The sequence below is a fragment of the Peromyscus californicus genome, unplaced genomic scaffold, assembly GCF_007827085.1.
Source record: "Peromyscus californicus insignis strain IS unplaced genomic scaffold, ASM782708v3 Scaffold_8__1_contigs__length_139910024, whole genome shotgun sequence".
Taxonomy (NCBI): Eukaryota; Metazoa; Chordata; class Mammalia; order Rodentia; family Cricetidae; genus Peromyscus; species Peromyscus californicus.
This window is the reverse complement of record NW_026294606.1, coordinates 65,090,778-65,103,350: the sequence shown is the minus strand read 5'-3', so window position 1 is coordinate 65,103,350 and position 12,573 is coordinate 65,090,778. Positions and strand designations below refer to the sequence as shown.

The 12,573-nt window shown below is 45.3% G+C and overlaps 1 protein-coding gene across 3 annotated transcripts in view; it reads left to right on the top strand.

Annotated features, from left to right (window-relative positions):
* Positions 1-12,573, top strand: part of Fam107b (family with sequence similarity 107 member B) — a 69,558-nt gene that overhangs the window by 36,350 nt on the left and 20,635 nt on the right. The window lies entirely within an intron of this gene.

Here is a 12,573-nt window from a genome sequence, read left to right as displayed (position 1 = left end):
TTAAGCAGATATTAGTACTGGGCACAGTGGCCCTCACCTGTCATCCCAGGATTGGGGAAGCTGGAACAAGATTACCTGGAATTCCAGGGCAGCCTGGACTACAGACTGAGTTGGAGGGGCCTGTCTAGGCTCCTTGAGATCCTGTCTTATAAAAACAAAACAAGAGCAATGCTGCACAGGATCATTTGGCAGCTCTTCGTCCAGTTGAAGGCACATGGACACTTCAGTGGAACTCTGTTGGCTGTGTGTCATCCCTTCTGAACAGCAAATGATTGACAGTAGTGTTTCTGATCCAGCTGCCATCGGCTCCACCTTTGAACTATCCCCTTTCTAACAGAGTAACCCCAGATCCTTTATCTGTGTGTACATAAGGGAGGGGGTAAGAAAGATTATCTCAAAAATTATGTTTGTTCATAGTGATATAGGCCTCCTCCTGCCATGATGGAAGGTGGAGATTAGACCGATTAGCTGAGAAAGTTTTGTTTTGGTTCTGTTTATTAAGGTTTTCAAAAGTAGTGTCAGAAGTTTATTTACAAACAAAAGAACAGACACAATAAATCAAATGTCCAAATTTATAAAATGGTGACTCAACTAATAATACAGATTTGTTTTTTAAAGAATGTTTGTGCACAAGTGTGTGTGTGTGTGTGTGTGTGTGTGTGTGTGTGTGTGATGTGCCTGTGTGCTGAAATCCCATCTTAAACTCTGGATCCTCCTGCTTCTACTTCCCAAGTACTGAGACTGCAGGTGTTTACCACAGAGCCTGGCTCTGTCCTCCATGTTTAGCTAAGTGAAGTGGGACAGGGTCTTCCAAGCTTCAGGTGGGTCTTTCTTAGCTCTTTTCTGTTGCTGACTGAGTGAGCGCCGAGTGACTGTTTTCTTTTAGAATCTGGGAATTTTCGTGGTTACAATGGCATTGTTTCACGGTGTCCCCCTTCCTTCTCCATTTCCCACTAAGATCTTTCAAGGCATTGTGAGCCACATTCAGCTGAGCCCATTGTCACATTCAGCATGACACATGGGGGTATGACCACTCAAACTACTTTTCAATTAAACTGTATTTTCTTTTCTCTAAATATAATGCTTCCAAATTCTCATGACAGAACCAAGCTGTGTGTCCCAAAGGCAGGTGTCTCAGAAGGTGTGTGTGTGCGAGTGCGTGTATGTGTGCGTGTGTGTGTGCGCGCTTGAGTGTGCGCACACGTGCATGCATGCATGTTGGGGGACACACTAATTCTGCAGGGTCAAATAAGAGAAACTAGTGAACTAGTGACCCATCTGCCGAGAAGGCTGTGGAGCACGGGGTCTTTGGGAGACTGTGATAGAGCAATGGAGAGGTGAGGGCTGCTATTGGAACCGACAGGTCAGAGGGTTAAACTGGGAAATGAAATATTTGTGACAGTATATCCTTATCAAGCACAACAGTTTTAGAAATGGCAATAGGTCCCTCCTCCCCCAGAACTAATAATATATTTTGTAAATAATAATAGGTTATTACTTCAATACTGAACATTCATAGATGAAATTAGGAAACTGAAGTTCTCTCTTTCTCTCCCTCCCTCCCTCCCTCCCTCCCTCCCTCCCTCCCTTCCTTTCTTTTTCCCTTTCTTTCGAGTCTTGCTATATAGCTCAGGCTGACCTTCAGTTTATAATCCTCCTGCCTCAGCCACCAGAGTGCTGGGATAATAGGTATGCACGACCAAGCCTAGTTCCCTCCTCACCTCCCCTCTTCATTTGTGGTGCTGAGGATGGAACCTCTGGCCTTATGCAGCTAGGCAAGTGATCCACCACTGAGTTATATCCCCTTCCCTGGTGGATTGTCTTAACATGTCACATGTACTCTTGTGTTTATGTATTTTCTAACTATAAACTGAAGTTTAACATTGTTTTCTCAAACACTTGGAATCTTATTCAGCATGATATTCATAAGATTGTAAACCAGAGTGGAGGATTTCTTTCTGGGATTTGTTCTTCGACCTGCCTTGAAAAATCTTTTAAAAGAAATCTCTCATTTTTTTTCCCTGACCTTTTTGCTATATTTTACTTTCAGCACTTGATCCTTTAAGAAGGTAGATCATATTGTTAAGCTTTTCAGATTAGCCACACACACATACCCCACTCCCCCACAAGGGAAGTGACTAGCTGTCATGATGCATGCGCCCTTTATTAGACAATTATTCTCTAATTGTTCGTCCGGAAGCAATTAATGAGTTCCTTTATAGCTGGCTGTAGTAAAGGACACGTTTGTGTTGTGACTGTGCTGACACGTCCTTTGTCTGTGTCCTTTCTATTTACTTAAAGTCATCATCAGTCCCTGTGTGTGGATTTAAAAACAGGTTCCATTGAAAGAAAGCTCTGCCTCTTGCGACAAGAAGTGCGAGAGAAGTCAGAGCTGAGGGGAAGTTTCTGGATGCTGGGTTATTGGGTAATGAATCCTGTGGCAACAAAAGAAATGGAAACATGTGCAACTTGGGTGGCTGCTGGAAGGGCAGTGGATTTTCCATTTCACAAGGAAGAGCATGAGGCGCAGCAGCAGAGGAATGCTAGACTTGCCTCCACTCTGTACTCGATTGTTGTAGCTGTTGAACGGATTTGTTTAAGGACGACACATTTGGATTTAGTGAAGCTGGTGTTTGGCGACAGTATTCTTAGTCACAGATGGACTGCTGTGCCATGAGTTGCTGGTGTGAGTAGGCTGATGGGAATGTGTTGGTTCCTGGGGCAGAACTTTAAAATCCCATGATCCATATGGGCCACAGTCTTGGTGGTGGCACGATGGTGTTCTCACGTGCTTATGTGTGAGGGTGGAGGAAGGGAAGTGTCTTAGTCACTGTTCTAAAGAGACAAGGCAACTCTTATAAAAGAAAGCATTTAATTGTGGGCTTGCTTACAGTTTCAGAAGTTAGTCAGTTATCATGTGAAGAGCATGCCAGCGAACAGGCAGACATGGTGATGGAGAACAGCTGAGAGTTCTGTATCCTGATCTGGGGAGAGAGAGAGAGAGAGAGAGAGAGAGAGGAGAGAGAGAAGAGAGATATGGGACCTGGCTTGGGCTTTTGAAATCCCAAAACCCTCCCCCAGTGACATACTTCCTCCAACAAGGCCACACCTACTCCAACAAAACCACACATCCTTATCCTTCCAGTTCTTTCAAACAGTGCAACTCCTGGTCACTAAGCATTCAAATATATGAGTTTGTGGGGGCCATTCTTATGAAACTACCCCCAGGAAGCTACTGAGAAACACAGGGCTGTGGCAGTAGGAGGTAAGTGTACATGAGCCTTTAGAGCACCCAACTGCTGTAAGATCTGGATCACTGTCCGGTGGCCTGTCATATAAACTACGTGCTGTGTGTGTGTGTGTGTGTGTGTGTGTGTGTGTGTGTGTGTGTGTGTGTGAGAGAGAGAGAGAGAGAGAGAGAGAGAGAGAGAGAGAGAGAGAGAGAGAGAGAGAGAGTTGGGGGGTTATATGTTTGTGGGTGTGGACATGCCATGGCATTTGTATAGATGTCAGAGGACAACCTTGGGTGTTGGCCCTCACTTTTATGCTTGGTGAGCTTCTAGAAATTTTCCTCTCTCTGCTTCCCATCCCATCTTCTCACAGAAGCACACAGGGATTGCAGATAGTTGTACGATTGTATCTGGCTTTTATGTGGGTCCTGGGGGTTTGAACCAGGTCATCAGACTCACATGGAAGCACTTTACCCACTGAACCGTCTCCCAATCTGAATTTCGAAAATTTGATTTTTTGTTGTTGTTGGTGGTGTTTGTTTTTCAGTTTTGGGAATGGAACTCAGGTCCTTAAGTATTCTAGGCAAGATTCTCACACGGAGCCAGAACTCCCAGCTCTGGAGGGTTATCTAGAACAGTGAGCATCCTTCTGAATCCCCTAAGGGTAAAGGCCATTATGCCTTGCAGACATCATGGCCCCTGAGGTCTGGCCATTTAAATGTGGCCAGCATGTTTCTAGGCTCTCACTCTTCTATGCTCCTTGTTTGCCAGGGAGGCGGCTTCCATTTTCCTCATTCTGATTCGGAAAGTTTCCTCACACCTGCCTCCAGAGGGAGTTGAATTAGTGTGCAGAGTTCATGCTGAGAACGCTAGAGTTGGAGGAGTGTACACCTGTGCTGTGTTCCTGTGCCCACACTGACTACTAATGTGTTTACATGCATGCCTGCCAAACCTTCCACAGGCCAGAGGCCGAGGCTCAGGAGGATTCCATGAGAACCTTCTTATCATTGTTACCTACTGCAGCTTTTGCTGTGGATCCTGTGGTCTCTAAATACTTAGAAGATGTAAATTGCTCTGGTTTCCCTTCAGCTTTGGAGCTGAGGCCCTGAGCTAAGTGGAGGAAAGGGAGGTGGTAGTGAAGCCCAGGAGGCTGCCACGCCCACTAAGACAGGTGAATTTACTGTCCAGCCACCAGCATGAACTATCACAGACCCGGTGGCTTGTCCAACAGGTGTTTCTCGTCTTCAGTTCTGGGAGGCTGAGATTAAGACACAAGCTGTGTGGCCTCCTGGAGAGGGCTCTCGCTGTGGCCAACAGTCGTTTTTCTGGGTCCTCTCTTGTTGGGGTGTGATGTGAAGGGACAGGGACCAAGAACAAGTTCTGATCTCTCTTTTTAAAAGAACAGTTTGTTTTTAACATGTTGGTGTATCTGCATGAGAGTGCAAGTGTCCCCAGAGGCTGGTGGATTCTGATCCCCTTTGGGCTGGTGTTCCTGGTGGTTGTGAGTTACCTGCCTGGGTGGTGGGAACTGAACCCAGGTTCTCTGTGAGAACAGTACATGTGTGCTCTTAACCCCTGAGCCATCCGAATAGCTCCTCATTCCTTATAAGGACACTAATCCTGTCGTAAGACCCCTGGCTTCCTTTAAAGCAGTAGCTCTCAACTTTCCTAATGCTGTGACCTTTAGTAAAGTTCCTCAAGTTGTGGTGATCCCCTCAACTATAAAATTAATTTCATTGCTACTTCATAACTGTAATTTTGCTGGTTATGAATCATAATGTAAATATTGTTTTGGGACTAGAGGTCTGCCAGAGGGGTTGAGACCCACGGGTTGAGGACCACTGCTTTAATTGTTTACCTTCCAAAGAATTCAGCTTCAGAGTCTATCATTTTGAGGTCAGATTTTAGATAGCTATTTTGAATTTTGGGGGAACACAATCTATAACTTTGTGTGCGGGTGAGGGTAGGCTAATTCTCTACCTGACAGCCATTGCTGTCCCCTTTTTACAGCTGGTATGTGGTTCACATTTCCCCTGGCTTCCTTTGTAGTTAGGTTGGTCACATAACACTGTTTGGACATTGAGATGAAAAACAAATCCCCCAGTGGTTTCTGGGATTGCCCTCCCTGCAGGTGAAGAGCCAGTGTGGGGCTTTCCCTGTCTTCTCTTCCCTTCTTCCTGTGTCTACAGGGAGCAGTGGAGGCAAGGTTGGACACTGAGGAGAACCCACAACACCTATGAACCCTCTAGCAGCCTTGACTTAAGGTCAGCATTTTAGTGTGGGCTAAAAGGAAGTTCATTCGGCTTCATCTCCTTGTAGGCGTGTTATTGGCACCCCAGAGCATCTCCCGGGTAGAGTCTACAAGGGAAATCTTCCTCCTCCTGGAGCTGACAGGAGCCATCGTCTTAAAATCTTGTCTCTAAGCCTCCCTATATTTCCTACCCCTAGAGCATACACTATCGTCTCACATCAGATTTCTTCTGTGTGTTTGTCTGAGCTGCTGGACATTGGGGGGCCATGTCTCATTCACCTCCAGGTCTTTAAGGCCTACCTCTCGGCCCATGCTTAGGAGAAAAACACGGTGATGATTAAGTACTCGGGTGAGCTGTCTAGTCCTTGCCTCACGGCTGGCTCTGCCTTACTCTTCCTGCCTTGCTTTTGGTGTCCTCCATTAACAAAGTGGCAATTTGTTGTTCACAGCAAAGCCCATGAGGTAGCCTGAAGAGAGGTAAGTGGGAAAACACTTTCATTAGATGTATCTGAGCTGTGTAAATAGCTGTTCCCAAGGGGTTAGTTAGAGACAGGCATCCTCCAAAGATGCAGACAAAGATAGGGCCCAGTCTCCACGTTAATTTCTCATTGTGGAAGCAGATATCAGGTATATTCACTGTGCATTCTCATAACTATGAAACATTTTAACATATCCAGAAAAGCAAATAATTGTAACTGTTGTTTCTGGCGTCCAAGTTTCTTCTTGATAATTCTGAAAAATGAACCTTTGAGTGTTGAGTGGTTTGAAGGTAGAATGCATTCCCTCTGTGGGATCCACACTGGTTGAAATGCACTGTTGGAGATGAAAAGTTGGACTGTAGTAGAGTAAATGGCTGTCATTTTACCAGGAAGGGCACAGATGGCAGAGGTGACAAGCTTGGGATTAGGTTCCAGACCTTTCCTTTAAGACCCTTTCTGCTCTATCTTTTTACTGTAACTTACTGAGCAGAAAGCTGAAAGGAACACCAAAGCCCCAGGTACACATGCAGACCTCTGGGGGAGTGGCTCCACTGAGCTCTCGTCAGCAGGGCCAGCCTGCCTGGAAGAACCTGGGCTGTCTTGGAAGGGCAGGGCTGGCCTCCCGCTGTGCTGAGTGATCTGAAGGAGCCACTGGACCTGGGCTCTGCCTGGGCCAGGTATGATGGACAGGAACATCTTCATGATGTTTGTGTAGGAAACAGGAACTAAAGTTACTCAGCAGCCATACCTGTCAATGAGGAGTGGAAGTGTGGCTTGTGTCCTGTTTTGCACCTTCCTCGTGTTCTGATGATGTACTGGGGTCAGGTGTCACTGAGGATGCTGCTTTCTCCTCTGGGTGTCAAAGGGGCTGATTTTCATCTTTTCCTTTTTTTTTCAAAAGTATATTATGTACATTTTGTCCTGAATGCTGATGCTTTTGAAAAGCCAGGTTTCAGTAGGATCAGCCACCAAGCAGACATGGAGTTCTCAAGTGATGGGGTCTGAGAGATCACTGTTTTTGAACACTGTGGTTACTTAACCTCAAGGGAAAAGGTGGAGGATCACCCTACTGACTCTGTACAGTCTTTGGCAAGCTTCTAGAAGCATGTAAAATTGTGATGCTGTTATTAAAGTATACCTCTAATTTAAATAGATTTTCAAACATTACATCCAGTTATTATTGATCATGATAATGGCAGTATTAGTTATGGTGCCAGAATAAGTCCACATCAGGAGAAAATAGATTTGGCAAACTTGAGAGAGCAACTGGAGGTGAGTGAGGCGGCATAATAAAGGGAAGTGGGAACCCAAGGCTAGCCCTGACCCTTGTCTCAGTGTCTTGGCTGCTTCAGCTCTCTGGGCCTCAGTTTCCTCTTCTGTAACAACAGGGAAGCAGACAGGTCACTTCTGCAGAGGTTCAGCCATTAGGGCTTTTGAAGATCGAGCTTCTTGTTTGAATTCCTTTGGTCGGCCCAGTCACGAAGTCTCTGCATTATTATTCATCCCTTGAAAGTGAGTCCTGTAAAAGTTTCTTCTGGTCTGTCTGTGTAGCTTCCTTCCTCTCAGGAACAACCAGGCCCCAAGCTGCCCTCTTGCCAGTCCATTCCCTTTGTAGTTTCCTGAAAGGAATGACTGAGCTATATAGCAAGTGCCAGAGAGAGCCTCTTTAATCAGGAGTTTGAAGCATCAGGATGAATTGTGGTTCCCTTCCTCTCCCAGCTTGACTTATGTGAACACAGACTGGCAGGGTATAAATATTTAAGCATTGCATTAATGTTCAGATTAAAGAATAATGCAGAAACCAGAATAATCAAAATAAATTGGTTAAAATTTGCATAACTTTAAATGTTGCAGCCCCTGAGGCTTGTGGACAGTGGTTATGGGCTGGTCACATGGCCACTGCACCCAACAGGTAGCATTTGGTAGTTTAGTTGCTGATGATATGGGCTGGGATTTAATAATGTGCACTTACATCTAAACATCTCTGTGTGGTCCTCAAAGGTGCTGATCAGGGTACTCATCAGGGCGAGCATCAATGGGGATGCCAGCATTAGTGGCCATTAATAATTTGATAGCTAAGTGCCAACCACTAGGAAGAAAGAGTTGAAGTAATACCTGAGATGCCTCATATTCTGTATATAGGGCAAAGAGCACAGAGCAGGATTCCAAATGCTAGTTACAGAGAGTCACTATTAGTGCAGTGTTTGTGTGACTCACTAGCTTGGTAGGCTTATTTCCGAGCTGCATTGAGCTTCAGTTTCTCCATCTGTACAAGGATTACTTTACTATCCCTCAAAGGTTGTGAGACACACAGCACACATGATGGAAATGTGATTGTTTGGCACATCCCCAGAGATTCTGATTCTGATTGTGTTGGACAGTATCCTGTGGTCTTGATGCTGGGGTTTGAGACACTGCAGATCTCGAGGCTGAGCTTCCATGCACACAAATGCACTCAAAACAAAGGCCATGTTACTTTGGTGTTTTTCTCCCACTTAATGCATCATGAATATTTTCCCTTTCATTAGTCTAATGATAACTAATTTTATGCTGTGTTATATTCCATTGTTAGATATTTAATTATCATTTATACTTTCTTCACTATGATAGATCATGCTGGAAATAATATTCTTGTTTATTTTTAAGGTTTTATTTGTGTGTGTGTGTGTGTGTGTGTGTGTGTGTGTGTGTGTGTGTGTGTGTATACATGTGAGTGCAGGTACCCATGGAGGCCATAAGAGGGCATCAGATCCCCTGGAGCTGGAGTTAAAGGCAGTTGTGAGCCATAATGTGGGTGTTTTCATTTCCTCCTCCTTAATGGTTTAACACTGGCTTATGACATGGGTGCTGGGAAATGAACTCAGGTCCTCTGCAAGAGCAGTATGTGCTTTTTACTCCTAGGCCATCTCTCCAACCTCCTGATATTTTTATCAACATATCTCTTTTCTCTAGATAAATTTCTGGAACTGGGCTTGCCTAGTTTAAGAGTGTTAAGGCCTTTTGCTACATGTTGTGAACAATTCTTCAGAAAGGAAGTTAAAATACATCTTTTCAAAAATGCTTATGAGAGTAAACATTTTCTAAATGCAGGGGAATGAGGAGGGAAAAAAAAGTCTTTTTTTTTTTTTTTTAATTTGTCTAGGATTAGGTGAAGAATACCATAAATTTTGGAGAAGGTAAATACAAGTCAAGAAAAGCCAAGGGAGCAGTAAGAAAGCTAACCTGTGCTTTGTTTCCAGAGCAGCTTTTAGGATTCAGTCTTGAATGAAAGTCATGACGCTGTAATTTATACATTTAGATGACTTTGTGCAAAGAATGATAAACATTGGTCAGCTTTTCTTAGCACACATGGTAATGCACCACTGCTACATAGTTCATTTTAACGGAAAGCTGCAGAATGAGATGATATGTTCATAGGAACATGTCATTTTTGATGATTTATTTGATTATTTATTTATGTGTATGAGGGTATTGTATGCGTGTATGTGTATATGAGTACAGTGCCCACAGAGGCCAGAAGAGGGCATCAGATGCCATGGAGCTTGAGTTACAGGTGGTTGTGAGCCATTCAGTGTGGCTGTTGGGAATGGAACTTGGGTCCTCAGGAAGAACAGTACCTGTTGGAAACTGCTGAGCTATCTCTCTAGCCCCAAGTATCCCTGCTTTTAAAACTGTTTCCAGTCTCATATTTAGGAGGCCCTGGATTTGGAGTTTGGTTTAATAAAGTGTGGCCCACTCTTTGTTTCCTGTGTTCCTCTCTAGCCCTGGAACAGAGCGCTTGACTCTTCCAGATGACATGGAGGGAGGGCAGATAGGTGAGGGAAGCCGGAGCCGGGTCAGAAGGCCTGCTCAGTGTGGGTCTGTAGGAGAGGGTTCTAGGGAGCAAGCTGAGCAGAGTGGAGGCCCACCTGGGGCCTCCGTGGAATCTGGGGGAACCCCTCTTTTTGGTGTCATATACTGCAGCCCTTGGTCATCCTAAGCCAGGCTGATGGAGGTCCACGGGTGAGCTTAGCTCCTCTTTTATCAAGATGTTTAGCTCTCAAAGGACCTCAGGGTCCTCTGACTCAGTCTCCTTTGTACAGTTAAATTTTGCTTATTCATTTGCTTGGTTTCCAGTGATGGAGATCAAACCCAAGGACTCATGCATGTCAGACAAGGGCCTTACCACTGAGTTACAGCCCAGCAAATGGATTGTTTTCAGTTGGGCCTCACCAGGTAAACAAGTGAGGGGGATGTTATTCCTTCTAGAAAACATATTTATTATTATGTGTGGGGGCATGTGGGGTCTGGGTCTGTGTGTATGCACATGGCACGGAACTCTTGTGGAGGTCAGACGACCTCGTGGCGGTCAAGTGACAGCTTCCAGGAGTCGGTTCTCCCTCCACTGTGGGCTCTGGGGATTGAACTCGGCTGCGCGGTCAGGCTTACTTGCTTCTGCCTGTAGAGCCATCTCATAGGTCCTGTTCCCTTCCTCCTCCTCCTCCTCCTCCTCCTCCTCCTCCTCCTCCCTCCTCCTCCTCCCTCCTCCTCCCTCTTCACTTCTTAATTTGTAGAATCAAAGAGTCTTCCTTGGAATGGAGTTGGATGTTACAAATTTTCTTTTTTGGGGGGAGGAAAGTACTGAACTCTTAAACTGAGGTGGCAGAACTGTAATGGAGCACAGCTGGACAGACAGCACAGCCGGACAGACAGCACAGCTGGGAGCCAGCATGGCTGTGGTCACTTCCTTCGGCCTGCGGTTATGGGCTAGTCTCAGCCCGCCTGCAGTGCTCCTGTTCACAGGGCCCCAGAGGTGGTCCTTCCTCCAGTGTGGTTCACTAAGGCCTCTGAATAACCTTGGACAAAGAATGGCTCTCTTCTAATTATGCTTTAGAATTTACTTGCCAGTTTCCTTATTTTCTTTTCCTTGTAGTAATGGGGTAAGCGCCAGTGCTTTCCTTTGAAGAGTGCCAGCTGCTCTGAGGACAACCTGTGCCTTATACCACTGGGTGACGCTCTTAGACCAGACATGCTTTACCAGGGGAACGGGGGGCCCTTGAACTTCAGACTTCAAACTATTTTATGCAAGAAAAGGGAACTCTTAAATCTAAAGTGTGCACTGGTCATTGCTCGGCTGTTACGTGATAGGTATGATTTATCAGTCTGAAGCAATTTTAAGGGCAGTGAGTATAGGGTAATCAATTATTAACAGGATCATTAATTAGCATTTCAGTTGCTTGGAGGCTTGTTTAGATTAATGTGCTGCATATTCATGAACTACTAATTATTTCAGGGGAACATTTATATGAACTAATGCTGGTACAAATATTTATTTCGCACCTGACACAAATCTGAGTTATCTTTTGGTGGCCCAAACCTTGTTGGTGTCTTGCACATTCTGGTGCATACCTCTGGTGGTCAGAAGACAGCATGAAGAAGTTGGTTCTGTCCTTCCTTCATGTGAATCCTGGGTATTGGACTGAGGTCCTCAAGCTTGGCAGCAAGGGCTTTTTCTGCTGATCCATCTAACCAGCCCAGTGCTGTGTATGGACTATTAGTTGGGATTTTACTGAGCTGTCTTAAGAGGAAGCTTAAGATGTTGCTTGGGAAAATGGACATTGGTTTCCCTGTTCAGATCTGTAGCAAATAGAACTTGTCTAGAACTTGTGCCAAGCTCCTGAGATCAAATTAGAGAAGGAATTTGCTCAAAGCTATGTCGATCTGCCCTCCATGGTTCTCTGCTTCTTTGCAAATCCAAGGCCCACCTTCTAGGCTTGGCATGACCAGTACCTGGTCGCATTCAGTTGAACAACGTGTGACTTATTTCTGAGGACAAGGAGTGTGGAAGAGTCAGGCCTCTCCTTTTCTAGCTTACTAGGAGGGATAAGGAAGTTGAAAATTAATTTTAAGATCCTAAGAGAAGTATTTACAATGTCCCATGGGGGCATAAAGAAGTGAGACTGGAAGAATCCAGAAATGGAACTGAGTGAGGTTGGTGACTCCATTGCATATTCTGGTCCCTCAGTGTGTGCCTCATTCAATTAGCACATTGTTAAGTTGGCCCTTGATGTGACATGCTGTGTGGGGCTGTGGAAAGCAATGTGGAGTAAGACCAGAGGCGCAGCAGGTCTCCTGGGACTAAACCAAGGGCACAAGTAGTTGGCAGCCCCAGATTTCTAATAGATGGTCTGGTGTCACTGTGTGACTGCTTCTACTTTGTGTGGCATAGGCCAGCAGCATTGTGCTTGAAGTGGGAGGGGGTGATGATGGAAGTGAATCAGAGGTCTCTTTGTGCTGTGGTGTTAGAATCTGTCCTCAGGGACACACCAGAGATGGTAGCTTCCAGGGCAGAGGAATTTAGTCTAAGTGTTAAGTCCGTGGGAGCAAGGGTATCTTACACACCATGAGAGGGAGATAGCCCATTAGGAATACTGTGTGGTTCATGGAGAGGGAAGCTTTGGGCTAGGTCTTTGCAGATGTATGGAGTTTTTATTATACTGGAGGGTGGAGTCATATGTGTGTGTGGGGGAAACAAGAGGAAGTATGTGTGTGTGTGTGTGTCTGTGTGTGTGTGTCTGTGTGTGTGTGTGTGTGTGTGTGTGTGTGTGTGTGTGTGTGTGTGTGTATTTGTGTG